A 27,515-nucleotide genomic window follows, 5' to 3' on the forward strand; every position below is an offset into this window, starting at 1 on the left:
GCTTTTCTCTTTCTTCCCTTTGCTCCAGCATTCTTTGCTATGTGTGTGACCAGCCAGGCAGGCTCCTCACTCTGGGTGCTTTTAGAGTAGAAAGCCTGGTGGCTGATTTCATTCATCTGGCTCTCTCTCTCTCTCTCTCTCTCTCTCTCTCTCTCTGTGTGTGTGTGTGTGTGTGTGTGTGTAGCAGGCCCCTACCAAGTCGTCTTCATGAATTCAAGTGGCCCGCTGAGAGGAAAAGTTGCAGCCCTTTAAGTAAATAATGACTTGTTGCACTTTTATTTTCACTAAAGCACAAGGATGGAGGAGCAGCCTGGCTAGCTCCCCCCCCCCCCACCTTGCACGAGACCTGCAAATAGTAATGAATTATAATCCTTTGCAGTTGTGGCTCTTGAGGGGAGGGAAAAAGGAGAACCTGTGCTCCATTTCTACTTGTTAGGTATTTAGGACCACCTGGGGACAAGTGGCGTGTTGGAAGATGCTTTTGAAAAGTGTAAGCTAAAGTTGTGATTTATTGTAGCATCTTGGGGGTGGGAATCTAAGTGGGAGAAGTGTTTGGATACAGTTCTGGTAGCCTGAAAACCCGCCTTCTCTTAGACTCAAGGTGAGAGGGATTTCTTCCATAAGGTGGTGTGTGTTTGTGTGTTGACGATACCCTGTAAAAGACTCTGGATTTTTGCTTTGTAATTAATAATAGACTCTTACAAATCTGGTGGTGGTGGGTTTTGGGCACAACTGCTTTGGCAAACCGATCTTCATCTTGGGCTTCAGGTGTATGTTGTTTATCTTCCCCTTAAGAACATGTTCTTAGAGCATTCTGCAGAACAAATGTTCTCTTGTTTGGTTTCTTCAGACACTCTGATTCCCTCCCTTTTGTTGCCTGCCACTAAAAGAGGTGCCATTTCACATCATTCTGCACAAATTGTTTGAATTAATGCAAGTGTGAATTCTTACCGTTTGAAGGGGGCTATTAGCATATCAAAGGTTTCTTAGCTTTCAGCTCAATTGAGAAAACTTCAGCCTGTCTTCCATTTGCTTCCAAAGCAGAGGCCCAAAGGGCAGTGGGGGGATTGTAAAGGGGTAAAAGGGGGAGGTGGGCTTGGGTTATGTTTCTGAACTTTTACTGTTTTGTAATTATGCCAGCGAAGAACATAGTCTGTATGCTGCAGGCTCTTGCAAACAGCCAAACAATTATATTCTATTGATTAATGGTTTGTTCTAAGGGGGGAAAAGGGTGACCTTTTTTTCCGTGGCAGCCACTGTTTCATAGTTTCTGGTGTCTCCTATCCTTTCTGTTAGTGGGATTTGCAAGGCCTTTTCTTTTGGACTCACACTTTGGATATGGCCTGCACATTATTTCATTAGGGGGCCTGAATGGAAAAGAACTTCTAATTACTTCAAAAAACAACAACAACAAAAAACCCCTACAAATGAATCTTTGAAAGAAAAGACCACTCTGTTGCAAACCTTTGAAGAAAGCACACGTTTCTTCTCATACATAATACAGGAATGGCAGATCTTTTTTATTCCATAGGGTGTGTTACAGATTTTTAACATTCTATTTATTTGTTACGGTTAATTTCCAAAGAATAAGAGAATAATTAAAATGCCTTCCTGGATATATATTTTTTAAAAGCCTCCAGTCAGTTTTGCATAGGTTATCTACAATCATGTGCTGTAGCTTTTGTTGCTATTGCTGTCCTCCTCAGTAGAAGTAGTGTTAATGCATATTATTTAAATAGCTGTGGCAAGGACTGGTCCTGGCAGTGTAGTTGCAGAATATTCATCATTGCATTTTAAGTCAGTTTATGTTGCTGCCACATTTACGTAATTTTTGATTCATTAGCTACTCCTGGTTTTTTTTTCCTGTTTGCAAAGAGATATGCCTCTTTCATTATTTTTTAAAAAATCAATATTTGTAATCTGGCAGACCAGTAGCCAAGCAGAATGCAGCACTCCTTCAGTAAATTGGGCTGCTTTCCAAACAGTAGATTGTTCATAGGTTGTGGGGGAGCGATGAAGTTTGGTAGGTCTCTTTTATCAAGCTAAACAAAATGAACTTTCCCAGTGTATTCTAATACCTCTTGGTTGCTCTTCTTCTTCTTCTTCTTCTGTAAATCATATGTATCTGTTCTACTGATATTGTAACTTTATTTCCATGGCTCCAGTGGTTAGTTTTGGGTGGGAAAAATAGGTTGTTAAAGCAGGAGAATTGTTTTGCTATCCATAATAGTCTATTTTTAGTTTACTATCACTAAGAAGCTGGGCTGCTTGGAAGCCTTGAAGAAAACAATGAATTGTGCAGGGGTTTGTTTTTTAAAAAAAGACATTTGCTAATTTTAAATGGTGAAGAGCAGTTCAGGATTTTGTGGATGGAGATCTTTTAACAGTCCTAAAATGGGGTATCATTACACTGAGGTGATTTTCACCAGTTTATTTACTCTTAATGCCTTCAGTTGCTTATAGCAGTACCTTTTGGTGGTATAAATGGAACATATTGATGCAGTTGTCATTACGACACTTAAGTTACTTTTAACTAGTCTGCTTTGGACATAGAGTGCTGTAAAGAAAGTACATTACATGCTGTAAAGGAAGTACAGCCATTAGAGATAATCTAAAAATTGTCTTGGAAATGTTGCACTTCAGTTTAAATGACGGTGATCTCGAAATTCGACAAATTTCTATAAAAATGCCACAGAAGGAAGACTTTCAGCAATTCATAAGACAAAATTGGACCACTTAGACAGAAATTAATGGGCTACAGCCGTGCTTCAGCTGCCATTTTCAATCACAGTGGGTCACTATGTGTTGGCAACAGCAACTGAACATAGATATTCAGTTGCTCTGGCAGCTAGAGCTGGAGAAATCAGGATATTGAATCAACGTGGGGTAGCACAAACCAATTAAAGCAGGTTTTGACTTGAGATATTCTAATAAACAGTTGTTATTTTTTTCTCTGTCACATTTGGCTCCCCTATTCATTAATGGGCCAACATCAAAGAAAGCAGCCAAGCTTCCAAATGTTATAAAAACCAATACAAAGATATAGATGTTGCATGTAGTCTTGGAAGTCTTAATTTAAGGCAAGCAGTTGGAGTTTTTATTGCAGCAATTTTCACAATCAGCAGAGACATTAACACCAGGCTTCTGGGTGTTTTCCTTCTTTAAAATGAGCAAGAGGAGAGCATTAAAAAAGCAAAGTTTGCTTAGCGGTTAGTCCATAATTTGAACACTTTAGAAGCTGCCGCCATGTTTCATTTGTCCCTTACAGCTTTCAGTGACAACATATCAGCAATGGAAGTTACTAAGATGGGGTAAGATCCAGTCAGGGAACCACATATAATAGTGCAATTCATACTTAAAATACTACAAACTGGCATGTCACTGTTTTCATCTGTTTTACATAGCATAATTGACACGAACAAATAATGTTGAAGAATTTGACAGGCATAATCCCCCCCCCCCTTTTAAGGATATATTGCACTTCCTGGTAAAACATTTCACGCAAGTATAATTTTGGGGAAGCTATATAGTTAACACTGGAACAAGTTACCTTTCAGAAGAAGGTGTGTGCATTGCAAAAGAAATTACACAGAAATTACTGTTTTGTTTTTGTTTAAAATAGCCAACTCCGCTCCCTGGGATTTAAAAAGCCTTTTCCCCCTTTAAACAACATGGATTTTCCATAGAAACCAGACTTTAATTGAATGGAGTGTCAAATGGCTGTTTGTGGGATCTGTCTTTGTGGGGGGGGGGTGTGCCCTTTTTGTTATAGTGAAGTCTCAGGAGTTGGGGATTATTTTGTTTTGGATGTCTGCAAGATGGCAGTTAAAAATAAGTTGCTAAAACTGCTAATGACTTTTCCAAATGAAAGATAGGAAGCAATAGTTAAACCCAACTGTACTTTTTAATTTGTGCGTAGGAGCAGAAACAAGTCCGTTATTTTTCATAGGAAATTTAGCGGAATTATCATTAGTCATGCTACTTATACATGTCACATTACACAGAACTGTTTTCTATTCTTATTTTGAAGATTTGATGCTACATGTTTGAAGAGAGAGGCATAAGCTTTTCAGTTTCCCAGGAGCACATGTGCACTCTTAAACATAGCATGCTTAATTTTTTTCTGATTGTTGAAAAATAGGATAAATGTCATTATAATGGAACTTCCAGGCAGATGGAGCTGATGATATTTGGGAGTTAATAAGAATTTATTCTGTTATCTCCTCTTGATCAGTTAAAATATTAGTTCATTTCCTTTCTGAAGAATTCTCCTACATAAACATTGTCTGTCGAAGCTGATCATTTTTATATCAGCTTAGTTACATGGCAATTCATTGCTTCCTATAGCATTATTTTTATTTTTAGTGGTGACTGCTGAAGTTCTCTTCCTCTCTCTCTTACTCACACACCACACACACACATTCCTTAACAAGTACTAAAAGATAAGCGACAACCTGATGCACTTAAAACTGAGTCTTTTAAGGAAAAACATTGTTGATCAGACTCTGGAATTATAGTGCAGGCAAGGTTGTGGCTCATTATCTTAAACGGAGCATTTTATGGGTCAAAGAAGCAATATATAATTTGCATGTGCTATTATTTTTCCTCCCTTGTGGTATTTGTCAGGCGTTAAATGCTTCCAACTGTACAGAAGCCTGTTATTTTCCGCCCTAAATTTTATTCAGAAAGGCACACTAGTCAAGAACATTGTAGTCTTGACTAAAAGTAAACACAGGGCCTGACACCTGCAGATAAAAGTGCAGCCTGCTGCAAAATAAATAAAATGAATGCTATTGATTGCTTTGGCAGCACAAGCCAAACTTAAATACAATTTGTTTAATTACAACAAAAATGAAGTTTTATGAAGTAGTATACTTCATCTTTGTAGAAGATTTTATGTGTTGTGTGCTGGTAAGTAAAACCCCACCACGCTTGTATAATTTTGCTCAATTATCAGAGCAGCTAAGAGGGAAAATCAATTATGCTGAAAAACCACAGAAATGAGATTACCTTGTTAAGTAGCATCTTGCCAGCAATGTACGAATTCCCTAGCATTATCAAAAGTGGCCATATAGAGGCTGAAGACCTGTGCCCACTTACATGGGAGTCAGCCTTATTGTGAGCACAGTAGGATTTACTTCTGAGTCAACATACATAGGATTGTGCTCTTAATGCACCAAGAATATAGTGTAATCTACCGTATATGCAATAGCATGTAATTTTGCTACATTTTTCTACCGTAGGTGGTTGTTGCTTTTCTCTGTGCAGGAGCACAAGTGGATAAGTCAGCTAATAGAGCATTAACTTTCCAAAAGAAATGGAATATACACTACAATCCTATACACTCTGCCAGGTAAGCCCCATTGAACTCAGTAGGGCTTGCTTCTGCGTAAATGTATATATTTGTCATAGACGTGTATAGGATTGCATTGAGTATGGAAAATGGTCATGCCACCCATTTTTTGTTTTTTACCTGCATATCTTCCTTGATTTTGTAATGGGAAAAATATGAAAACCTCAGTAGGTGTTTCATGCAAGAATGAAGACCAAATATAGAAAAGTACATTACTTTGTAGGGTGACAGTAATAGCATCCATTTCATGTCTCCAGCGTAGAAAAACTCACTTAAGATACAGTTGTTCGCCTTTTTAAAAATAAAATATATGTATGATGATGTGTTAGTGATATTTTTCTGTTTTTAAAATGATTGCATATTTCTGCAGGCTCTCTGTATTGTAATACTGTAGTTTGAAAACATTGCCTCTGCCTTTTGTACAGAAAGCTAGAATTTGTCTTTTTCATTTGTTGAACATCTGCCTCAGTGTAGTTTCCTTATGCACACACAATCTGGCTACCCTGAGTACAGCCAGCTACAAGGGGCAGGCAACATAACAGTTTAAAACCGGTGGGCCATTTGTAGGTCACCAAGTCATCATGCTAGAATTTCTGAATAAAGTGACTGAAAAGGGGAAGACAAATGCCACTTTGAATGGAGATGTTTAAACCAGACCTCTGCCTCAGGGTAAAATTTAGGTATGTTTTAGCCCGGATGTAATGTCTCCCTCTACAGAGCACAGAATTAATCATGGCCTGACAACAGAACGTGTGCTGAGGGAGAAAAGGGGACCTCTTGTTGGCGAACAGCCTAGAATTTGAACCTTATAAACATTAAAATATACTTGGGCATTTAAATGATTGCATGTTGGTTCTGAATTGTGTTTGCTCTGGACAGCTTATTTAAGCACATTTTGTAGTTGGTACAAACCTGGGTAGCGAAACACACACACACTGTGTCAAATGCGATGCGTGAATTGTGACTTTTCCCTGTGTGAAATATTTGACACTGATCATAGGAAATGGATCCAGCCTCCCCACTGTAAGTATTACAGTGTTTTTGAAGAAAGGGAAAGCCATCAATTAGACATGCATGCGGACTCTGAAGAAACAATGCTTGTTTTTCGTTATTTTGTATTTCGGTACATGGATACAAAAGGAAGCGAAGTTCTAATTTTTAAAGACATAATGCAGCCAAATGTTTTTGTAACCAATCATTAGTAGCTACATATAGCACTTTTAGTGTACAAAACACTTTACAATGTTGCTTATTTTTGCAAGAGGCAAGGAGAAACTACATCTCCTTGCACTGTAGTTTTCATGTTTTGCCCACAATCTCCAGGTTGTTTTTTTTTAAAAAAAAGAGAATTAATTTGAGTTATAATTCCAGTATATCAAGCAGATTCTCATTCTGCTTGACTAGTGTTTATGGTAAAAGGATACTTTTTATATACATTTGCATGCTTTACATTACTTTCTATTTATATATAAATGTTTTTGTCCGTTTCAAGAATTTTTCTAGGAGATTTTGGGGGATAAATGGGGTAAAACTGCTGTAGGATACCCCAGCATGTGAGGCTTGCTACCTCTTGCTTCATTTTGTGTGAATGAGAAGGAGTAGTAAACATTGTCAGATGCTGCTTTTCTCAAAACAGTAAGGCTGAAGGACAGTAATACATTGTTTGAATATAAATACTGGTTCTAAACTCTAATATTTTAAATATTTTTTTGTCATGTTCAGGAGAGAAATGCTTGGCATATGGATGTAGAAATTAGGAAATGATTCTAAGTCAAGGGGAACACATTCTGCTATTTTGATACTGGATTCACGTTTTTGTGGGTTCTAAAATTTGTTATTTTGAATAAAAAAATACTGGGCACTATGTTTAGGCTGTTGTTGTTACCTATATTGCTTGAGTTGCAAAAGTTTTGAATAAGAGCTATTGTGCAAATCAGTGTATTTCAGAAATAATATCCTAAGTGGGTATAGGATAGCAAACTTAGTTGTCTGCATGTTCTTAGTTTGGAGAATACATAATAACAATTTTGAGCAATTAGTTATGCTTTAACAGTTGATACTCTATTTTTTTACCATTTGATTTGTTCCCTTGATGCAAAATTCATCTCCATATTTAAATAGGTGCTTTTATTCTTTCTTTTAACTGTGTGTTGCGTCTGCTGTAGATATTTTTTCATATGAGTCAACACCTCGGAATGATTATTGCTCTGCTTCTAGACGGCGGAATACTTTCACTTCCATTACTGCCAAAATTGTTCTTTGCTGCTGGGGAAATGGATGACTGTTTTTTTTGTTTTTTTTTTAAAAAGAATTCTAAGATTTTTACTTAGTTGCTGATAAGGTATATGGAGAGTTGAAACTGGGATGAAACTTTGGCTTGATGGGAGCAAGGTTTAATTGGAAACAGACCTCCCTCTGGGCTAAGTCCAGCAACTTAAGACCTCTAGGACATGGCCCTAGGCCCTAGTGCTTTTGAAGAGGAGCAGTGTTCATAGTTCCCCCCCTCTAAATAATCATAGCTCACCCCACACTTCTGGCAATAGGCCATAGGACTACCAGACATAGGGTGTCTTTCAGAAAGCTCCAGGTCCCAGAAGTCCTTTTGCTTTGTTTTGCTTTTCCAAATTAATCACCTGAGCATGTAGCACAAAAGAAGAAACAGCCAGCACCTAAAATCATTACATTTCCCACTGGCATGCCAACAATTTCTGTCATCTCCTTCCACCCATGGACAGTGCATACCATAAGAATTTGTACATGTGTGAGAGATTAAGACAGAGAAGGCAACTCTGCCAAGCTTGTTCAGCTCTTGCCTCTTTCCATTTAAAATATTGCTGGGTGGCATCTTTTCTGGCAAGCTCAGGAGCCGGATTTCATGATGGAACATGATTGTTGACGTGAGTCAGCCATTGTTTTTGCCGTGTCATGGCTTAATGCAAGATTCCTTCCCTCCTTTCTTTGGCCAGGATAGCATGAAAGGACCTTGCAGCCACACTGCAAGTTAATGACCCAGACTCTCTTTGATCTGGGTAAATAAAATGGGTCCACAAACAACCCTCCCCCCCCCCACTCCTTGCAAGAGGTATTTCTGTTCCAGTATGTGTAGTCTGGAGGGCTCAGCTATAATTGTGATTGCATTTAGCTGCTGATGAAATATTCCTTGCTGACTGACAAGACCTGATTCGCTTTGTGCTGAGTGCAGGTGCATATTTGGACTAGACCGATGTCTTTTGAAATCAGTGTAGCTATATTAGCATATGTGGATGGAATAACTGGGTTCTAGTTTTGTCATGTGTACTTACTGAATATGATCTTGCTCAGCTTCAGAAAGGAAAGGTTGGAAATAAACTCTTGTTGATAGACAACAGGAAAGGAGAGGAGAGGAAATCAGAGTTATTACAGAGGGACTCGCCCTTTCTGTTTTTGCTTAGATTTGCAAGAAAACAGTGAAATAGTCTGATTTTTCTCTCTCTCTAATTTTTTTTATTAAATGTGTTTACTTGTGTAGTTTGGATGCTGTGTTCCTTCTCTCAGCACTCACTGTGCCTGAAGCCTTCAAGGCCACATCCTTTGAAGATTACCAAACAGGACCTGCTGATGACAGGCTATGGATTTGGCCACTAGAGGCTTTCCTGTAACAGAGAAGAGTAGCCTATATGCTTGTGTTACAAGCTTTTGAAAGCTCGTTCAGAAAAACATCGTGATTTCTTGATCCTTTCCTAGTCTGCTTTAACCATTTTGCCTTTAAATATTCCTTTCAGTTATTTCTCATCAATTTTTTTAAAAATGTACGTTGGTTATCATTTTTACCAGTGCTATCATCATTTATTAGAAACAGCATTTTGGTCTGCATGCTGCACTTCATTTCCTCCCCGGGTGGCAAAGGCCGTATCGTCATCATCTGTGTTGGATTTTCGCCCCTAACCTTGTAGTTCGTGAATTCATCCCTACCCCGTAGGGCAAAATCTCTAGGTTTTATATATTAGTAATTGAATTTCTGAAAGGGTCTTGCCTGGTTTATAGAGGAATTTTATGACAACCTAGAGAAATTGAGCTTGGACATTGAAATCAACCTTGGGTTCATTTTATATTAGACCACAAAGCTTTTCTTGTTTGTAGGAGTGACCTAACGAATGGTTAAGGTAAAAAGTAGAAAACTGGTGCCACTCCAGCTTCACAAATGCTGACGTTACGTAGCAACATAGGGAGCTTCTTCTATACCAGTTCAGACTATTGGTTCATCTAGCTCAGCATTGTCTCCACTGACTCACAGTGGCTCTCTAGAGTTTTGGACTGTGGTTTCTCTCAACCTTGTCTGGATATAATACTAGGGATTGAACCTTGGGACCTTCTTCATTAAAATCAGATACTCTTCTGCTGAGTTACAGCCCTTCTGCAAGGGTTTGGGGTTGGTTCGGTTTGCAATTGTAGTCCAACTGTAGGTTGACTTTGGCTAGCACCTCTGGCACAGTATGGATGGTATCTGACAAAGTCACATACAGAGTGGATCTGTTGACACCAGTGGACTTAAGACAGCAATGACTAAAACTTGTGCACTAATTTCGGTGGGTCTGCGCACCTCACTTAACCTTAGAGTGATTTAATGGGACTTACTGCCAAGTAGACATGGTTGGGATTGTAGCCCGAGTCAGAAGCCACCCAAAGCCTGAATCTTACTGAGTTTATATCAAACATTGGGTGTGTTCATTTATTATAGCTATACATATCGACACTTGCCCAAAAGTGTTTTCTGTGATAGTAGAATGGTTTTCTTAGGATGGATGAAAACAAGGATATGACAACTAGTAAATGTTTCCCCCCTGTTATTTCATATTATGTGCTTATTTTTCTGAAAATACCCATGTTTGTATTCAGTGTAATTGATACTCAACTTTGAGGTAGCAAGTTAATCCTAATAGGAATAGGTTTTGGCTTATGTGGCAGAGGGACGTTAAACAGAGCCACAGTGCTGTGTTTGTTTATTTTGGTTAAGGAGATGATTTAGCCTGGAAGTGATGAGTTGTTTTGGGTGGTCCCTCCACTTCAGGATGGTTCAGTGTTGGTTTTCCCTTTCCCATAAAAGTCTTAATGTGATGTTGAGGGGGGGAAACAGCAGCAGCAGCTTTTACATCTTCGTATGCAGTGAGCTAAAGCTGCTTGCTTAACTGTTTTGAAGGACAAGGATAACTAGATAGAGCCAGCAGGAGATAAAAATGGCCAGGGTGCCTTCTTCAGGAGTGACTGATATCAGGTAACTCTTAGCTGTCCGGGAATTCCTTTCAAAGAGTGTCCATTTGTTTGTCTTCCAGTGCTAAATTTTTGCATTTTCTGCATACTTTTTGCTAACTCTTCTTATTACCTGCAGAGGGAGCTTGCATATGAGATAATCAGAATAATCGTGGCTTTCTTTTTAAAGGACTGCAATTGTTTTTCAGCATAAATACAATGTCTGCTTGTTACAGCATTCTCTGTTGCTTTTGCTCAGATTAGAAGTGTTTTACATGTAAAGTGCGTTCAAGGGTATGCTTTGAGAAGCGCCTACATCGCTGATAGCAATTGGCAAACAATTGTAAATTTAATATGCAAAAAGTGTAAGTGGATGTTAAAATGACATTCCCTTTTCAGATGAAAATACTCTTTGCTTTAAAATTAGGTTTGTTTTTTTTTTTTTAAAAAAAAAGCAAACTCCCATGTTAGTAATACTTGTGCAACTGTATCGGGGGGGGGGGGTGGATGTAAAGAATCATTGGCAACCAAAACATCAGTAAATATTCAGAAAATAATTTATTGCCTTCTTTAAAAATAAATAAAATAAGTTCACAAGCTTCAGGGCTTCCTTAATTTAACTATAGTGTTTGGTATGCTGAGTGGAAAGCTGTGACAATGGGATATTTTCTCACATCTATCTATCTGTCTGTCTATCTATCTATCTATATTGTTGGTTACATTACAGTTGCCAGGTCAAGTCTTAGTTTTTGTTTTACAAAAAAACATCACTAGTACTATAGCCAACAAATTAGTGTAATGCATTCAACAGCTAAACCTTCAGCATTAAAACGTTTAGGGGTGAAATAAACTACAGCCCTGCTTACAGTTTAAAAAGGCCGTGGTGGTATAATAATATCAAATTATGAGCTTATTAATAAATAAATATCACCTAAGACATGGGCGTCTTGCATTTGCTAATGTCATCTTTTAAGGTTTAGTATCAGGAATTTGAAGGATGTTCCTGCATGTTTTAGAATTTGAATTATGCATTTTCGGATGATGAAGCCCTTCATGAAACAAGAGAAATGTTAGGGAAATAAATGTGACTTAATATATTGCTTGATGTACAAAGAAGGTAATGGAGATGGCATTGAAATAAGCACTGTTTAGCTCTGAAAAATAATGGTGCTCTATTTTCATTTAAGGTAGTTTGGGAAGTCTGCATGCTATCTGCTGTGATTTTAATATGAAATAGAGCATTATGCATAGTTGCACATTCCATAAAACTGAAGCAGCACTCGGAAACACACTCACTTGCCATAAATCCTCCCAGAAAATTGGTTTGAGAGTTGATTCTTCTGAAGGTTTATTACAATGCCGTAATGTTAAAAATGTGTATATGTGCAGGAGAACACAGGCTTTTATTGTATTTTTGATTATCCTTTTAAACAACTAGCAAAAAGGTTTACTGGTGTCACAAAAGTACACCATCTTGGTGCCGATTCATTATTTATACTGTCTAATCCTTGCTAATGTGAAAAAATCGGCTTGTTGTTGTAACACCAAATGGCCCTTTAAGTAGAGAAACAGATAAGTAGATCTCCTGTAATAGTATGTTGTCTAATAAAGAGATTTATGGTATTGGCAAGGGCTATTGTATAGGAATTACCATTTCACAGCATGATCATGTGTTATCATAACAACTTGGTACCACATTTATGTGGAACATTTTCATAACAGGGTAAGGATATTAGCCACAGCAATTACACTCCAATAGGATTATGGCGGAAAGACTTGTTTGGAATATAGAAATACTCCTAGACGGACTTGGATTGGAGCTGCGGATCTTCTGAAGTTCGATCCACCTTTGCTCTCCTTGGCTGTAGTAAGTATGAAGGATGTCAGAAATACATTTCTTCTGCTAATAGCTTAATAATGCAAAGTCAGATATTTCTTTCATCCTTCTTACTTAGGACATAAATTTTAAATTCTGAAATATATTTGCGTGAAACTTTTGTGGTTGGGTGTAGAGAGTTGTTTGTCCCAGGGAAGGAGAAATAACAAATGGAGAAGCTGATGACTTACGTGTGGTACAGGAGGGGGGCATCACTGAGAATTCATTCATTCTCAGTGAATGAATGACTGTACACTCTTGGATTTTGCACAGCATTTTCATTGGGATGAATGGGTTGACTCTGCCAAGGGTTGCATATTCTTGTCTAGCTTCAGATGCCTAAAAAGCACCAGCTTTTAATACAGAGAATTCATTTCCCTTCTGTTTTTTTGGATGGGATTCTTGGAAAGCCTAGCCAGCTCGGAAAAATAGATATATATTAATTGAATAGAATAAATATCAGGACATGAAAGTTGTATCATTTCATGCCATTTTGAAAAAGAAGAAATAGGAGGAGCAAAGTTTTGTTTTGTTGTTGCAACTTCTTTTACTAAATGGAAAACAAAGAAACAAAATCCACTGCTGTAAATATTGTAGAGGTGTGGGGGGGGGGTGAGAGAGAGAGAAAAAAAAAATAATTGCTTGTATTAATATGAATGGAATTCCATTCATGGAACGAAGAAAGACTTTACTGCTGCTGCCTTCCTGCACCACTTGAAAGCTGCTCCTGTTTGCTTGGGAAATATGCCAGACTGGAATGAGATGTGGTTTGGAGTCTTGCAGCTGAAGGGGAGAATGGGAAAAAACCCCCAGAAACACTTCCATTTGCATGAGTAGATCTGATTGGCACTAAAGCTTTGTTAGATCCTAAATATTGTCCCTGGTGTTGTAATATTTGAGGAGGATACATTAACAGGTAACTTCATCTATTCTGTATTTGTATTCATACTAGGTTGGATCTAGAGCTCTCTTGCACTGTTGAGAGGGCACAGGGCAAGTTATGCATGCCTGTCTCTGATTCCCTCTTGAAAAGCTGAACTGGAAGAACAGTGTGAAAGGTAGTGTGTCTGTGTGGGCTGCCAAGGTGAGGGGAAGTCAGGGAAGAGACCGTAATCTCCCCCTGCTTCATCCATTGGAGACCATGAAAGGAGCCCTTCCTTTCACGTAAACAGTCTGGACCCAGCCCATTGTACATTTCTTAAGCATTTGGCTTAATTTACAGTCGGATTGCTTAAATAAAGTTGCTTGGCAAACCAACTTAAATTGCCACCTTCTCGAAGTCTCACCACAGTCTTTTATGATCATCTGAGAGTATCCGCCTTTAACCATTAATATGCAAAATATGAACTATAAGCAAAATAACGAGTGGTCCAACAACATCTGGAGGGAAGAGATTCCCCATTCCTACATTAGGGCCTGAAAATTTCTCAATGTCTTTCCCACATTCCCAGGAGTTCATGTAAACTGGAGCCTGAGTGTTTTTTTAGAAATGCTGCAAAGACTTGCTTGTTTTTGCTATATTTTAATTGCCAGGGCTAAGGGCTAAGCAAGTGTAGAGTAAGTTTAATTCCTTCCCTGTGGTGTATTTTATTCTGCTGATTCTAAAATGGTGTGTTTTTAATTTATTTTTTTCCAGCTGTGGATGGCATGGATAAGTTGAGACGCACCTTTTTAAATAAATTGTAGATAATTGAAAATCAGCATTGTTGGGATGATTTCTGATTAATTAATAATGACTACATAGCCAAAGCATCTGTGCTCTCTCAGAATGCAAATATTATGGTTCAGATCCAGAAATGATGGCACACAAAAATATGCTATGGTCACCAGGTTGTAAGTGTGAAGGATCAATGGAAACAGACTCAGATGTATTAACATCTAGCCAGTGTGAACATTATTTATTATATACTGTATTGGCCTGAATATAAACAGCGCCTGAATATAAGCCGCACCTTTAAAATTGGAGGGGGGGGGGAAAGAAAAAATACCTAAATATAAGCCGCTCCATTCCTCACTGCTGCTGGCTGCATACTTGGGGGGGGGGGGAGCTGCACTGTGTTGCCAGCGGCCTTTCGCCTTCCTTGCTCTTTCCCTTCCCGGCCTTGGGGGAGAGGATGGGGGACTATGCACGGGGCGGGCGCTTCTGGCTGCATACCGTAAGGTCGTGAATATAAGCTGCTCGGTCAGAATTTGGGGAAAAAGTGAGGCTTATATTCAGGCCAATACGGTATATATAAAATAAATTCTTTACTAGTCATATTCTACACAAATTATCTGGGTGACAGATAATTAGAGCAGTTTAAAGAAACATACAATGCCATCAATCACTATACAGTGTAGTGGCACAAAAATCCAATTAAAGAATAAAATTTTAAAAATGACATGGTCTTAGTTAGGTAGCAATATTCCAGGCACAGTAATGTAAATAATCACAGGAGAGAGCCCCAGACAACATTGTAGGTTAAAACCGCATCTTAACCCAACTACTGTGAAAAAACAGACTGACCAGAGATGAATATAACAATAGTTAAATGGTGTTAGAATTTGAAAAGGTCTGGAAAATTAAACACACACACACACACACTTGCCCAATGTGAGACATGCATTAACATAGTTGCCTGGAGAACCCCCCCCCCCTTTTTTTAGGGTGAGCATTCTTTAGGAATATCCAATACGGGAGAACAGAATAACTATATTTTATTGTGGAACATGTAGAAACACATGTGCTTTGATAATCTGCCTCCTCTCTGACTTTCATGTGGCAGAATCCTGAGAAGTAGCACTGATATTGCAGTGTCAAGGGACAGGATATGCAGCAGCGCAGTGTGGCAAATTAAAATCACTGGCCTGTGTTTGATGTCATGCCAAAACCATGCATAAACAAGTCTTGTGTGTCCCTTTTCCCTCTCCTTCAATGTGGATGCAAAGGGAAGATTAGAAGCACTTCAGCTAGCCCAAATTTGGGGTGGGGTTGGGGTACTATTCATTTAAACTGGTTTGCTGAAACCCCAGTCAAACATATTCCGTATATATTTTTTCATCCTGACTTATTAACAAATTATACTTTAAAGCAGGGTTTCCACAGCTTGCATATAGTAAACTCTGGTTAGTTTAAAAGAGGCAGTGGGGTGCTTCTGATCTCTTGGTTGCAAAGGAGGAGGAAATAGACTTGCTCATGTATCCTTTTTTCAGACAGATTTGTATCATGTGCCATGACAAATGGATAGTTGAATGCAGAACTGGAAGTATAAACAAAGTTGATTAAAAGTTGCAATCTTTCGAAAATGTTTGTTTAAAAGTTTTGCTACTTCATGCTACAGGCTGGCTTCTAGTAAGCATATAATCACATCTATTTGAAGTTTGCGATGGCCAAAGTCTTTATGTTTCGAAAACATTTAAATTGTCAGCTGCTACCTTTTCCATGAGTTGTCAGTAACTGGTATATCACCTATAGATACACAATTTTATTAGAGAGATTAGGAATCCAGAATCGTCGTATGTAATAAAAATTTGTCCTCACATTTTATATGCACCATTATGCTCTGTATAATATTGACCACTGAAATATACATGATTGGGTTTGAGAACTTACATTTAATGTCTACATCTCTGAAAAATTTTGTGATGCTTGCCTGGACTCGTGGCTTATAATCTGTGCAACCTGATGATATATGCATGTTTACTCTGAAGTAAGTCACAGTATGCTCAGTGCCATGCAAGTATCCCTAGTAAAAGATAATGCTATGCTGTTACTAACATCTAAGGGAGTATAAGGAAATGTATAATTAAATAGGAGAATTGATGAGCAGGATCCCAATTGAAATTCAGTAACAGAAGGCGGGGGGGGGGATAAAACCTCTGTAAAATGCAGGTTTAGACGAATAAATGCAATACTATGTTAAAGGTAGCAAGAGGTAATCTTCTGACATTTTCCAGTCCTTTATCTCCTGCTTCACTTTTTAATACACATCTTTTGCTTAGATCCAAAGTGTTCTTTTGAACTCAGTGAATCTTCCTTCCTGGTACAAGTTTTATTTTTATTTTACAATTGCAGTATAAGAGGAAGACTGTGTCACACTTTATGAAAACGTACAGGCTGTTATCTGCTGTTGTTGTGTATGTGGTTCATTGAGAATAAACAACCTGAGATGTTTACCTCAGTTGCATTTGGGTTTTGTGTGCTTTGCAACAACTGAGCTGGGTTTTTTTTTTTTTTAATTAGCAGTCTCCTCTTTGGAGGGATCATAAATCTGTCTGTGTGAGTTGTGAGTCTGCGCTGTGGTCGTTTCGCTGGCCCGGTTCGTTTTAAATGATGATGCCCTACTTGCGAGTCACTGTGGGAAAGCATTCGTGTATAGAGGAGTGATCTTTTTGTTTGTTTGGGAGTTTCTTCTCTACCTTTGGAAGAGCTGTGTGGTTATGACTAATAAACACTTTACTATTTGGCAAATGGAATGTAAGTGACCAGGAGCTATTGGTTGAGGAATGGAAAAACCTGCTGCACAGAGTACATCAAAGCAGTGGAGCCTTTGAAATATACCTGTGGATGGAAATTTTTCATTTTAACCTGTCAGCTGCACAGAATACAAATCTCTCTGCTACACAGCAAGGTATTTTGTTAACAACATTTTCCCCCTGAATGTACTATGTCAAAACCGTGATACTTGGAGTCAGGATAGCAATGGGGTGCCTCATAGCGGGTTATGAAATGATTTGTAGATTAACAAAATGACAATTAATGCTTTACATTTTATCTGATTAGCATTTTTATTCTGATTTTTTTGTGGCTTTGTTTTCTGCCTCTCTTTGCTTAGTGTTTTGGTTTGGGTATAATTGCCGACACAATGTCTTACTCACATCATGTTTTCCTCACTTCTCATGGCATTCAAAATGAGTGTCATTTTCTTGTATTTGGCTGGAAGGAACACCATCTGTATTTCTAGGAGTTAAAAGTCCTGGCTTTACAATATGCAGTGATAGCCATTGGGGTGAGAAGGGGAGAGTGGCAGTGGACTGACAGTCAGAAGTGATTGTGTCACTGATGGAACTCAAGGAGAAATGGGTTAATTTTGCAAGTGTTTTCACAATTAGTTTGAAAATAATTAAATAATGGAGAGTTCATAAATTTGTTTTGTTTTATACCAGTAGAGGGTTTTTTTTGGGGGGGGGGGAGATTTGATATTTCTAGTGCAGATATTTGCTTCATTTTAATTAAAATGTTCCTTCAGCTGAAAATTCCAATATTGCTTGAATTTTAAGATTATTATTATTATTTCACAAAGTTGGTTAGTTCTTTTCTCAACGACTTCTGTATCTTTTTGGACACAAATGATATGAGTGGTTTTAAATTCTTAAAAGTATTGTGTCCCATTATTCAATTGCAGCAAAAAGTTGCTTTCTAGAAAAAAGATGTGTTTAGGACTGCAAAACACATGAGCAAAATCATTAGTTATTTCTGAAATTGCATTTCATTTGTTTGTGTGGTTATTGATTTGTAACACCTAACTCCATTTAGTTAGCAATCGAAGGAGTGGTGTAACTGTTACTGCCTTTAAAAAAAATGATAATGATTTTAACCAATCATTTTTAAAGCACATGATATTATCCTCTTCTGAAATTTTTAATGAAAAACATATGTGTATTTGCCTATATTTTGTTTAATTATTATACCATGTTTTGGAAAACACTGATGTCTCCTTATATGCATAGAATAAACCAGGGTGGTGTTTCTGCTTTTGTTTCTAGTGCAGCAAATATATAATTTAGTTATTGGCTGCAATCCTATATCCTAGGATTAAGACCAGTTGAACTCAATAGGACTTCCTTTCAAGGCAAATTTAGGATAACTGCTGGTATTGTTAATAACAGAGGCTGAAACTACAGTGTTCAGCATTAGGAAAAGTTTCATGCCTGCAACAGCCATTTCATGGAATACAATACTAAATAAAGATACTGGCATCAATTTAAAGATTGTCCTTTAAAAATATAATCCAGCCAAAAAGTCAAAAGTTTCAATTTTAATGAAGGCATTTCAAAGAACAGAGAGGTTGAAAAATATGTTTTACCTTTTCAGATTGCTTTTATTTGCCCAAAGGCAATAAAAGTGTTAGCATTTGGAAATGGGTGGCAAATGACTTTGCTTCTTTTCCCTTTCTGTTTGCCCCTGTTGTGGTTTTCATTCAGTTTGGCTGAGTTTGTTGCTATTTGCTTTTCACCATTAAAAATGTTTGCTTTGAGTGAGAGAGGGAGGCACAGCTTGGTAGTTAAAATTTTCTTGAAATGCCACTAACAGTAGGTCCGTTCCCAGATCAAGCTGTTATAAACTGTAACATTAAATAAGAATCTTTGCACAGTCCTAAAGAAACTACATCCTACATGACAAAAATTAGAGGCATTGGAAATAAAACACAAATACCAAATGCATCAAGTATCCTCCCTATCAAATGTATTGTGTGGACACAGTCATAAGAAAAGATAATGTCCGAGATCCAGAGTTTGTTTACCTAGTTCTACAGTAAAATTTCAGTAAGCATTTTACAAACAATAATACAACACAACTGCAATACAGTGCAGCAATTCTGGACATCAGTTTACAGTTGGTTTCTTCTAGTATGATAATAGAATGCCCATAGTATCTCCTCCTCCCCCATTTTGGTTGTGTTGAAATTTCTTACGCATGTTCTTGAAAGTAATCAGGTAGGAATAAATGGTTATCTCAATCCAGGGACCTATGTGTGCTGTGATGCACACGGCAGAATTCCTTTGCACATGGAATGGTTCTTGGCATCAGGGTGTTGGAATAGTTTTGCTTTCTTCTCTCAAATTTAGTAGCAGCTCCTGAGGGTCTTGAAATTAATATCTCATCTGGGAATAACATCAATAGTATTCTTGCTGTTTCTTAAGGATGCATTCTTTGCAGTAGTGCTGTTTCATGCTACTATTGATATGTGAGAAGTTTTCTGTACGGAAACACTATCTTATGTTAATGACTGCTGCGCGCTCCCACGCCCCTGCTAATAACGGTTGTTGTGCTAGTCATGTCAATGCTCGTGATCAGAATTAATAACACCGGTAGCCTATATTTGCAAAGATTCCCCAAAATAGAATTGCAGTGCCAAGTTGGTTGAGACAAACTGGCAGGAAGTCTACCTAAAGACGCACAATAATCCCTGTTTTTCCTTCATTTCAGTGGGCGGTTATCTGACCTCAGGAGTGGCAGTTGTATAGATGGTGGTAGACTGAATATCACATAGGTTATTTCTATATTACTTCTATAAATATGTTTGCTGTTAGTGATGGTCATCTGCTGCTTGAACCACAAGAAATAACATTTGGGGTGGATGTCAAGCATCTTTAATGTTTGTGAACTGAAACTTCTAGGTGTGGGTGTTAAAACTAGTAATCATGACTGTATATCATGTAAATACCTAGGTGTGTTTGTTTACATGTACGCGTAGGAAAATGTGTATCAGGGATGAGCAGACTTCAAGCTAGTGGATCTCCTTTCTTTTCATAGAACTCAGAGATTCAGAGATAGGGGAAGGACAGGCACACTTTAAATATTAGCACACCCAGCCCTAAGAATTTATCTTCAGTACCAAAGGTGAACTCACAGCCCTTTCTACCTGGTTCCCATCCCCAGCCAAAATAAATGGGAAGAGAGGGGACATTTTATTATTTCTAGTGTTAAAACAATTGGACCCTTGCAAATTTGCAGCAAATCACCCATTAATGTACCAGTAGATCAAGATCTACCTTCCACCCACTCTAGATGTAAGGTGAAATACTAGTATTATCTTTGGTGTTTGTTTATTTATACTTCATCAAATTTCTCTCCCAAAGGAGCCCAGGGTGTTATCCCCCCCCCCAATTGGTTATATATGGTACTTGGAGATCTTGAAGCTGCAGTCAGATTATCACTGGCAGTAACTGGGCACTCATGGATTGTGAAGTCATTTTCTTACTTTAGGCTGATTCAGTTCAGTAGTGTAGCTGCTGCCAAGATTAATTTACTGCTTTCAGGGCTGTGTGGCAGCAGTAATGTACTATTGGTGCAGATTCTTATTGCATAATCAGGCCAAAAGGGGAAACCAATTCAATGTGGGAAGCAAATACAATTGTTAGTACTGCCATTTGGACTTATTCCATGGAACTGATTTCTGGCAACAGCCATTGAGGTAATGTTTAAACTGGTATTTAATCTTAGTAAGGGCTTATCACCCTTTGGTGATTAAGCCATGTTGAATGTGTATAGGGAGCTGTTTTCTTTACCATTGGAACAGCTTTGCAGAATAAGGAAGAGTACCATACATAGCAGGTAAGCGGGTGGCGGTGTGGTCTAAACCACTGAGCCTAGGGCTTGCCGATCAGAAGGTCTGCGGTTCAAATCCCTGCTACGGGGTGAGCTCCCATTGTAAGGTCCCAGCTCCTGCCAACCTAGCAGTTTGAAAGCACATCAAAGTGCAAGTAGATAAATATGGACCGCTCCAGCGGGAAGGTAAACTGTGTTTCCGTGCGCTGCTCTGGTTTCACCAGAAGCGGCTTAGGCATGCTGGCCACATGACCCGGAAAAACTGTATGCGGACAAACGTCAGCTCCCTTGGCCAGTAAAGCGAGGTGAGTGCCGCAACCCCAGAGCCGTTTGTGACTGGACTTAACTGTCAGGGGTCTTTTACCTTTACCATACATAGCAGCCTTTTTCAGCCTGGTACGTTCCATATCTGTTGGTCTAAAACTTCCATCACCCAGTCCCATTTGCCATGGTGACTGGGGCTGATGGGAGTTGTGGTCCAAAACACATGGAAGCCACCAGTTTGAGGGAAGATCATTCCATTATTAACTGCACTGCACTTGTGAAATTAATTTCAAAAAATAGTTGTGTTGAAGGCCTCTGGGAAGTTAACTTCTAGAACTAGAAATAGGGTATAGTTTTCTTTAAAAACTACAGATTTCTAAACTTTTCTGGCGGGTCTTGCTATGTTTTAATTGTTTTGCAACATTTTCTATTTTCTGTGTTCTTAAAAATTAATTACCTTGTTGAATAGTGTTTCACAATAAACTTGAATAATGAATGCCTTGGTCTTTGGTAGAAGGACAAAGTTGCTTCTGTTGCCCTTCAATAGCATATTCTACCCTATTTTAATTAGCCCCACCCCAGTACAGCTGTAAAGAAAGAAAAATGGTTTGTTCATAACTGTGGCTAATTTAATGGACCTCAAACTGCAAAATATGTAACAAAAATACTTGGGCAAAGTCTGGACCGTAGACAATTGGTGGTTTATGTGCACAAAAGTAATTAAGATGCACACTGGTTCGATGTTGGAAGGAATGGAAACTCATTGCCAAGACCATTATTGATCGTTGCAAGATGAATAAATTTTTAGAGCTGAACAGAACATTTGCCAGTGTATTTTCATAGTTAAATGGGCCTGTTTAGCTGAAAGTATTTAGAAGTGTGACCAGCACAGTAGCTTGTCTCCAGTTCCAAAAATGAAACAAGACGAAAAATAAATCTGTTGTTGCAGAAATATTGGCTCATAGATGGTTAAAAATATAATTTTGGAAATAAAAGAGATTACATATGTGTGAAGACTCTCTCCTTAGTTGGAGATGTACATTAGGACACATTAGCCATGTATAGAATGTCCTTAGCTATGTACAGAATGTCCACATAAGGTTAATTGCTTCTCCAGTTCATTTCCATGGAGGGAACTGATTCAGGAAGCTCATCAGATAAGCTTTGAAACAGCTTACCCTCCACCCCCGTTTATAAGACAAAAAAGTGTTATTTTTAATATTTGTGCTACTTTTCTTTTTATTGTTTGGTTATTTTCTTTTTTATACTTTTGTTGCATGTTTTATGACGGTTCTTGAAAGCTGGCAGGGTGTTCAGATAAGGGCAGCAGTGTTTTAAATAAGCAAAATTTATGATAATCTGCAAAAGCGGATGTGCAATCTATGGAGGAAGAACTTGCACCTTTCTCCCCACAGGAAGAGCACAGGTTGCACATGCATTTGGAAATGTAACACACACCATAGTGGAGATGTGTAAATTCCTCCTTTGTAGCGCATAATTTGTAAACTTTCTTTAAAAATCTGCTTTTCACAACTACTAAGAATGTCCGTATGGCTGCCAGCTTGTACTACATATTTTTGGAAGTAAAGTGTCCTGAACAAAATTACTTGCAAATAGAAACATCTGAGATCATATTGTGTGAGAATTAGCACATGAGCATTAATCTGTGTTCATACTATTTCAGTTTTAAAGAGTAGGAGCAGAATTGGGGCCTCTTGGCCACAAGCCTTATATTCGTCAACCAGTCAGACCCTATGTGTGTCCAGATAATTCTGTGGGAAAGCTTAAATGTAACATTCCGGATTTCGTTTTCACAATGTTAGTTTTGGTCTTTTTATCATATACTACAGAGGTCACTGTGGTCTGCTCTTGGAATGTTATGGCATAGCTAGCTGTAAACTTAGAATAAACATGTACAGTGCTAATCATATGCTGTGTAGTTTTGCTGCTTAGAAAATCTGAAGACAAAAATAGCTGTTTCAGGTCAAGAAACATTGACTGAACTCTTGACCAAATGTGTGCATTTTTAAAAATAAATCCAAAAGTCTTTTTGAGGCAAAGTATATTGACACATGGCGAAGTTGCAGAAAACAGAGTAATAAGAGCTGACATATAAAATGTTAGATCTATTTTAGTATCTTATTAGAGCTTAGGTTTATTGAACAGCGAATCATTTAAAAGCTGCCCCCACCCCGTCTCCTGCATCCTGTAAAAACAGACTCCCTCAAACCAAATATCAGCTAGGAGTTTTGCAGTGCAATGGCAACTCTTGCAAAGGACAATGCAACAGATGGCACCTTTAATATTATACACTGTAAAGCAGCCTTTGCCAGATGTTTTCGACTGCAGTTTTCATTGGCCCCAGCCAGCACCACCATGTTGGGAGTTGTAGACCAAAACTGTTTGGCGAGTATCAGGCTGCCGTAGACACTTCACTGGATATTGAAATGCTTAAGGCACCCTGAGGTGTTAAAGAGCCAGCGTGGAAATGTTTAAATAACTAACTGCATTTTTAATACCTCTATGTCATCTAGCATGGTGTGTGGGAACTGTTTTTTTTAGAAGTCCCAGTGCATGCAGGTACATTTCCGCTGGGTCGACATTATAAGGTGATGTTAAGAAATTGCTGCAGGTGCACTCTGACTGCTACCCAGGTGTATCTTAGCTGCTGTTTCTGTTCCGCCACAATGTGACATTGCTAATGATCAGAGAGAAGACCCTTGTACCAGCTGTTTGCATTGTCTAGACCTGCAACCCATTCTTCTTACACCCAACCCTCCCCCTGGATCCCATAAGCAAGGCCTGTGTAGCTTCGCTATGCTGCATCTTGCAGACAGCTTTTGTGGCTCACGGCTTCAGCTGATCTTCTGTCTTCCTTTGTAACAATAAGAAAGTGGACACCACACCTCCATCATCTTTGCCTTCACTGCTCTGCTACAAGCCCCTATTTATCCTGCTCCAGGGTGTTACTGTTTGTACAGTGACCCTTCGCTGCTGACATAGACAGGTCAGCACCTGTATTCATTGCCAAGTAGCTGCATGTGTATTTGTGTCCTTCTGTTCTCTTCATGCATGCCATGCTGTGTGACAAGTCACTCTGGTGTATCTGAAAGGACCATTATATGTCACATGGTTCTTGTAAAATGTTCAGCATTATAACCCAGGTGCTTTGAAACCGTAAAATACTGCCATCGTCGTTGGTTCAAATTCAAATCAATTTACAGTTCCACTTTAATTGATTTCAGTTCTGAACAGGCTTAGAATATTCTGCTTGTTGTAAGGTTAATGTTTTCAATTTGTTTGTCGTTCTGCTGCCTCTTCCATAGACTTTCCTGGCCAGTTTTGTTTGTTTGTCCTTGCCTAATAATATTACTGTTATTTTGACTCCTTTGTTACAAAGGCATTGCTTTCATTCAGTATTTAACACTTGTCCTTTGCATTTCCACACTCGTAGTTAGGGTCCCCTTCCTTTAACTCTCAGGTTTTATCTACAAATGAGTAGATAAAGGGTTGCTTTTAAAGTGGAAACATTGCAAACTGGCTACTTGTGGGGAATGATGATTTTTGTTGTTCTTGATTCCCTTGCCCAGTGCTGGGGACTGCCAAAAATTGCCTTCACTGTTCCCACCTGTGGTAGTGTCTAATTCACAGAGAAGGAACTCCACTGTAAACAGAAGGAATCCCTATTGCAGGGATTCCTGCAATATTTAAATGTAACAAATTACGCTCCCTCTCTCTCTGTAGAGGAAATCAGTGGTCAGAGGGCTACTTTAAAAACTGTCACAAAGAAGCTGGCTCCAGTTCTGGCTTGGCAATCACTATCACATAGCCCACATCTAAAATTCCTTGTAGGGCAGGATCAGCAGTTTTCATTCACTACCTTTTAAGCTGCTCTGTTATCCTGACAGTGAGAATAACAAAGTGAGAAAGGCCTCATGGTTCTGAATGGGGTTTGCTTTGTCAGAGTTCTTTGAAAGTCAGCCTGCCAGTTACTTACAGCTGTGTTCATTTGTTTTGTGTTAATGCATGTGAAACATCAGCAGTATTTTAGTTACCCAGTTATAGAAACTCACTCTCCCACCTGACCTGCCATTTTTTGTCCCTTTTCGGTAGTCAGTGTAAAAGTCTTACTAAGGCAACACCCGTGGCTTTAATGTGAACTACAGAACTCCAGGTCTGATCCTGAGTGGTGTTTTTATAATGCTGCGCCTCCTCTCCCCTAATAGACAAGTTTCCCTGAGAATGTGAATAACAGCAGCCAGTTCTAGGCAGTGGAAACTTAGGGGAAAGGCTTATTACATAGGAGCATGGGTGTGACTTCAAAAAGCTTCAGTTCCAGCAACTTGCATATGGAAATTGAGCACCGGAATACAGAATATTCCTTGTCATCACCATGTAAGACTATAGTAGATTTCATTATGCAGCACTGAATAATAGCTTGATTTAAAGCATTAATAAACTCTACATATGCACTTTCTTGCTGTGGGAATCCAGGATTCTAATTTAGTGAAATGCCAGAACAGGTCTTTTGTGTTCAGTCTGAGGAGTGCTATGTGCAAATTCTAAATTATGCCCAGACGTATATATTACACCGTTTACTAACTCTAATTATAAAACTGGTTCATTGTTATTTTTTTAAGTATCCTAACAACTTCATACAAAATGAGCTCCTCATATTTATTGGCCTCATTTTTGGGGGAGAGGAGGGGAGGGGCTGCAATAAGGGTGATTAAATTTAAAATGCTAATATCAGCAACTGTGATCAGTTGTGTTCTGAATTGGAAAATAATGATGGGCTCAGTGATTGGCTACATAAGGGCCAATAGACTGAATACTAGTAAGACACAGGCTCTATGGATTGGTAGACTTTTGTCCCAGGTACTGAGCGACAGTCCATCCTAGAGCAGGGAAGTCTTCTTTGTCACTGGATACCCAGGTGGTTTGGTGGCATTGAGTGCCTGTTTCCAGCTACATCCAATCCTTAAAGGAGGCAGCTTTGTCACAGTAATCCATCTTCTGGAAAACACCTGATGCATTACTCTTCTGCCTGCTACATGGGACTGCCCTTAAAGACAGTCCGGAAGCTGCAGCTTGTTCCCAATGCAGCTGTCAGAATTAGAAGTGGTCCAGCCCAGTAGAAACATGTTTGCATCGGCTGAGGGAGCTGCATTGCATTTGTTGCTTATTTGCTTCCCATTTCTATTCAATTCTAGTGATAATCCTGAATAATCAGGGACCTGGGCACTTTAAGAAGCATCTCTCCCTGTATCCGCCTGAATGCATATTAAGATTTTCTGCAGATGCCTTCCTTGAAGCCCCAACTCACATGAAATTATTTGAACAGCTAGAAATTGTGCAAATAAAAAAATGAAAGATCCCTGTAAATCCTGCCCAGTGCTCCTCGTAAACAGAGGTTCTGTGCTGGACTGTGCCCCAAAGGTTAGGTGGCAGACCATGGAAAATATTCCTTCTGTGTAAACAGTTTGAAAATCGCTGCAGTATGGCGATTCAGATAGCTTTGTGTTAATTTGCCTTCCACCCAGGTGAGGGTTGTGTCAGCTGAACCAAGTTAAGTTTTCAAAGCATGTTCTCCCCCACCCCAGTCCCAGAAGTTGTATAATAGAGATTACCAGGCTCCCACAACTTTGCTGATCCAGAACGAGGAATGGCTGGCAGAAATTTTGTGTCAGTTGCTATTTCCCTCCTTGGCTCCAGGGTTGTTCAGCAGCTGTGCGGCCAAAGTGTCTGGAGTGCCTTGGCTATATAGAGCAAACTGGCATGGTCTCCACCACCCAGCAACACCCCTGCACCTATTCCTTTGTCCAGGTCAGGAAAGAAAGTCAGGGGGTTTCCTTGTAAGCTGCTTAACTGAAGTGCCCAGAGGGCCTCAGTCACACAGAGCAAACCTGGCAGGGAACAGTAAGGTCAGAAGCCAGGCAACCAAAGATTTTGGCTTGCCTATTAGAGCTAGTAAAAACCATTTTCGAACCTCAGCAGACCCTTGGGCATTACATTCTCCGCTGCCCTGCATGTACAGAGCAGCTTGTCACATTTAAAAACTTTGTTCATGGTAGGGAAACCAGAACCCCACATGACAATTCACATGGTAGTGCTGACATTCCAGGCGATGCCCTTGGAACTTGCAGTGTGACACCTGGTGTCCAAAATGTCAATTTTCCCCAGTCTTGGGTGCTTTTAATGTGCATATGGGCCTTGTTGGAGATGTTTCTCAGCTGAAAGCAGCCATCAGTGTGGAGGGAAGTAGGGGGGGGGGGATGCTTAAATCTACTTACATCCTGGCTTAATGCCGAAAGCTTCTTTCTTTTCAAGCAGCTGGTTTCCCTTGGCTAAGAGTGGCTTTGGCCTCAGCCGTGAATAGTTCAAAGCCTAGTATGGCTAATAGGTTCCGACCTCTCTGTCAGCTGCCACACACTGGCACTGGTTGTAAGTTTATGCCAGACAATGATATTTCCTGGTGTTGCAAT

At 39.0% G+C, this 27,515-nt stretch overlaps 1 protein-coding gene across 32 annotated transcripts in view; it reads left to right on the plus strand.

Annotated features, from left to right (window-relative positions):
• ADGRL2 (adhesion G protein-coupled receptor L2) overlaps positions 1–27,515 on the plus strand; it is a 355,922-nt gene that overhangs the window by 152,337 nt on the left and 176,070 nt on the right. For 4 of the 32 annotated variants that reach the window (XM_083510609.1, XM_083510626.1, XM_083510613.1 and 1 more), the window contains exon 2: positions 5,244–5,353. The exons of 27 other annotated variants lie outside the window; for them this stretch is intronic. The gene's annotated coding sequence lies outside the window, so the exon portion shown is untranslated. Of the gene's footprint in view, positions 1–281; positions 491–5,243; positions 5,354–27,515 lie in introns of those variants that run through there. One more of the 32 variants, XM_083510632.1, reaches the window with a different exon arrangement.

Source organism: Podarcis liolepis, assembly GCF_965112155.1.
Source record: "Podarcis liolepis genome assembly, chromosome: 6".
NCBI lineage: Eukaryota > Metazoa > Chordata > Lepidosauria > Squamata > Lacertidae > Podarcis > Podarcis liolepis.